This window comes from Entelurus aequoreus, linkage group LG11, assembly GCF_033978785.1.
Source record: "Entelurus aequoreus isolate RoL-2023_Sb linkage group LG11, RoL_Eaeq_v1.1, whole genome shotgun sequence".
NCBI classification, from domain to species: Eukaryota; Metazoa; Chordata; class Actinopteri; order Syngnathiformes; family Syngnathidae; genus Entelurus; species Entelurus aequoreus.
The window spans coordinates 72,344,000-72,349,029 of record NC_084741.1 but is presented as its reverse complement, the minus strand read 5'-3'; positions in this window follow the sequence as shown (position 1 = coordinate 72,349,029).

The following is a 5,030-nucleotide window of genomic DNA, read 5'->3' as shown; positions in this document are numbered from 1 at the left end:
TTTTTTTTTTTATGATTTGTCCCTGTAACGTTGTCATCAGTAACCACATTTCATTTTTTCAAGTGTAAATTTCCCAAATCCAGTGTTTTTAATTGTGTTGTATGTTAATGAGTTATTAATTTGCTGCTGACTTGTGACGTTTATTCCATCTATAAAGTTGAACGAAAACTGGACTTTGTATTTTTTTGCCTCACTCATTTCACTGAGCTAAACATAACATTGAATATTTTTAATCTTACTCCATATTGTCAGGCTTGTTACTGACAGTTTTGTACTGTTTGGGTTTTCCTCTGTTTGTGTTTATTTCCTGTCAGCGCTCTTATTTTGGTTTCATTTCCTGCATGTCTCCCTGCGCACTCGTTTCCCTCACCTGTCCCTGATTGGCAGCCTGGCACACCTGGTTGCAGTTGCCAATCAGACTACTATTTATGCCTGCCTCGCCTTCCAGTCAGGGCTCAATGATTGTATCCTGTTATTCTGTTTCCTGGTTCTTGGTTCCTGTTGGCTGTTGCCCGGTTCCTGTTTTCCCTGCATGTGCACTTTCCAGTTGCACTATTTGTTTTTGTTTTTACATTAAAGTCATGTTTTCCTGCGCTCTCTGCATCTCGAGGTTCATCACCAGCAGTTCCTGACAGAATCATTGAGCCAAATACGGACCCCGCAGAGATTTCAATGGCAGAGAGGCTTGACAAGATTTTGGCACTGATGGCCGAATCAAAGAAATGTTTTGCCTCGTTTCAAGCTCCCTCCCACCCATCCCTGTCGTCTGTTGGCCCCTTTGGGGATGTCCGGGATCCGTCCTTTGAGGGACGGGGGGGCTACAGGGGAAGCACAGCTCTCACCTCTCCAAGTGAGGCTCCTCCCACGACGACATTGTCTTCAGCGGCTCCTGTGATGACATCGTCTTCAGTGGCTCCGCCCACGGCGTAGCCTTCTTCTTCGTCTCGCGGGGTCGCCATCTTTCTTCGTCTCCGGTGGGCCGTCCCTGCCTCGCCCTCCAGTCAGGACTCGATGATTGTATCCTGTCTCCTGTTATCCTGTTGCCCGTTTCCTGGTTCCTGTTTTCCCTGCATGTGCACTTACCAGTTGCACTATTTTAATTATTATTATTATTATTTTTTACATTAAAGTCATGTTTTCCTGCGCTACGCCTGCCATCTCTGCATCTTGGGGTTCAAGACCGACAGCACATATATTGCTGGCATATGCATACACCTAACGAAATGATATATTGATAGTCCCATAGTATTTATGCATGCTAACTATGGTATACCGTTAGGTATTACTGTACATTTTGACTTTATTTAGTTTACGGGCAGTGTGCACGGCACATTACTCACAAGGAATCGATGGGTGCACCAGATAAAGCTAATAGCTCATTTCCATCTGTAGTCCTTATGACATACATGGTAGAAAACAAATAACACAACCACCAAAACAATTTAAAAAAGTACCATTTATAATGCTACATCTACTCATATAGAAAATAGTACAATATAAAACAGCAAAATGGTTCGTTTTAAAGTAACACCCATATAAGAGGACACGCAATAGAGCGCGGACACGAGGGTCTGAGGTATTTGCGAGCGGCAATTCTCATCAAGGTAAGCCAGGGAGGAGCAGTTACCATGGAAACCGGAGTCAAATGGGACAAAGAGAAAGAATGGGGAATATAAGTGTGAGAAATGTCAAGTGTGTCGTGTCGCGTTGTGAAAGGCTTGAATTTGCGTGTCTGAGCAAGTGTTGGAGAGTGGTCCATAACGTGATCAGTGGGTGCAAAGCGCCGACTAGTGGCGAGTATGAGGAAAGGCAAGGGGGACTTTCAGGCTGACTCTTTTTGCACGTTCAAATCGGGTCAGCAATCCGCGGCTCTTTAGCGCCGCCCTGGTGGCTCCCTGGACCTCTTTCAGAGATGTTTGAAAATGGAAAAAGAAGAAGAAAAAAAATATTTTTTTTGTTTTGTTTTAATATTATAATAATAATCAGAATTTTACTTGGCAAAAATGACGACAAAAGTCATAATTTTTACTCAAAAAATGTCACTATTTTACAAGAACAAAAAAATTAGCAATATTGTGATAAAAGTCAGAATTTATATGACAAATGTCACCATTTTGCATTCAAAATGAATAATTTTACATTAAAAAAAAAGAGAAAATATTGCAATATTACAGAAACAGAAAGAGTATGAATTTTTTTTCCAAATGTTATGAGGAAAAAAGTCGACACATTGTGAAAAAAAAAGACTGCTTTTAGTTAATTTATATTTTCTTGAATTTTTTGGTAGTAATTGGTTTTTAATCTTATCTGTGTTGGCCCTGCGATGAGGTGGCGACTTGTCCAGGGTGTACCCCACCTTCCGAGATGGGCTCCAGCACCCACCCACCCCCGCGACCCCGAAAGGGACAAGCGGTAGGAAATGGATGGATGGATGGATATTTTCTCTGTAAGAGTGCAATGACACAAACCTTCCTAATTGTTATAAATCCCACTGTTTATGTTAAACATGCTTCACTGGTGAGAGGATTTGGCAAGCACCGTTTTGTCCTACTAATTTCCAGCGATCCTTGAACTCATCGTAGTTTGTTGACATGCACAACGTTCTCTGCCGCTACCACAGAAAGACGTGTTTTATGCCACTCCTTTGTCCCATTTTGTCCACCAAACATTTTATGCTGTGCGTGAATGCACAAAGGTAAGCTTTGTGGATGTTATTGACTTGTTGGAGTGCCAATCAGGCACATTTGGTCAATCCGTGACTGCAAGCTAATCGATGCTAACATGCTATTTAGGCTAGCTGTATGTACATATTGCATCATTATGCCTTGTTTGTAGGTATATTTGAGCTCATTTAATTTCCTTTATATATATAATATATATCCAATATATAAAAAATGTGTAATATTGTTTTTCCTTTAACAGTAATACACCGCAAAAACACGAAACAAAAAAAGTTGTAATATTTTTTTTCAAAATACACCATAAAACACTAAACAAAAAAATGTGTAATATTGTTTTTCCATTTACATTAGTACACCGTAAAAACACGAAAAAAAAAAGCGTAATATTGTTTTTCCATTTAAAGTAATACACCGTAAAAACACGAAACAAAAAAATGTGTAATATCGTGTTTCCATTTACAGTAATACACCATAAAAACACGAAACAAAAAAGTTGTAATATTTTTTTTCAAAATACACCATAAAACACTAAACAAAAAAATGCGTAATATTGTTTTTCCATTTACAGTAATACACCGTAAAAACACGAAACCAAAAAAGTTGTAATGTTTTTTTTTCCACTTACGGTAATAAACCGTAAAACACTAAACAAAAACATGTGCAATATTGTTTTTCCATTTACAGTAATACACCGTAAAAGCTCATTTAATTTCCTTTATTTATGTCCTCTGTGTATTTAATTTATATTTGCATGTCTCATGACACAATATCTGTATATACTATTGACTGCATGCCTTAATATTTGTGTGCCATGTTGTTCCAGACCACAGCAAACGTTACCCAGGATAATGCATACATTTATCATTTGTTTTCAAAACGCTTACAAAAAAGTGGGACCCCAAATATTTACTGTGGGACCCCATTTTTATGACTTGATGGGGTCCACGGGACCCCATTTTGAAGATTCCTAGCCCCAACACTATAATATGACCCCTTTAATGCGCCTTATAATCCGGTGCGCCTTTTGTATGAAAAAAACCTGAATAGACACACTCATAGGCAGTGCGCCTTATAATCCGGTGCGCCCTATGGTCCGAAAAATACGGTATATATGCTGGGTCAAATTATTAATTATTTATTATTGATCGACTTCAAAGTAATGCACTTTGCGGTACAGTTCCTTAAATTTTGATTCGCCGAACGTTTTATTGATCACAAATACTGCATTGGTCTTCTTTTGTTATTATTATTTTTAATGAATTAAGTAACGTTTATGACAACCTTTTTCCAAAACACAATATAGAATGTGAGTTATAACAGGATAATGCATACATTTACAAAAAAGTGGGACCCCCAATATTTACTGTGGGACCCCATTTTTATGACTTGATGGGGTCCCCGGGACCCCATTTTGAATATTCCTAGCCAACACAGTAATATGTCCCCTTTAATGCGCCTTATAATCCGGTGCGCCCTATGGTCCGGAAAATACGGTATATTTGCCGGGTCAAATTATGAATGATTTATTATTGGTCGACTTCAAAGTAATGCACTTTCCGGTACAGTTTCTTACATTTTGATTCGCCGAAACTTTTATTGATCACAAATACTGCTTTGGTTTTCTTTTGTTATTTTTTAAATAAATTAAGTAACGTTTATGACAACCTTTTTCCAAAACACAATATAGAATGTCCGCGACCCCGAAAGGGACAAGCGGTAGAAAATAGATGGATAGAATATAGAATGTGAGATATAACAGGATAGTCATACATTTATCATTTGTTTTCAAAACGCTTACAAAAAAGTGTGACCCCCAATATTTACTGTGGGACCCCATTTTTATGACTTGATGGGGTCCCTGGGACCCCATTTTGAATATTCCTAGCCAACACAGTAATATGACCCCTTCAATGCGCCTTATAATCCGGTGCGCCTTTTGTATGAAAAAAACCCGAACACACCCGCTCATAGGCAGTGCGCCTTATAATCCGGTGCGCCCTATAGTCCGGAAAATACGGTATAATTGGGGTCAAATTATGAATGATTTATTATTGGTCGACTTCAAAGTAATGCACTTTCCGGTACAGTTTCTTAAGTTTTGATTCACCGAAAGTTTTATTGATCACAAATACTGCATTTGATTTATTTTCTTATTTTTTAAATAATTTAAGTAACGTTTATGACAACCTTTTTCCAAAACACAATATAGAATGTGAGATACAACAGGATAATGCATACATTTATCATTTGTTTTCAAAACGTTTACAAAAAAGTGGGACCCCAAAAATTTACTGTGGGACCCCATTTTTATGACTTGATGGGGTCTCTGACCCCGTTTTGAAAATTCCT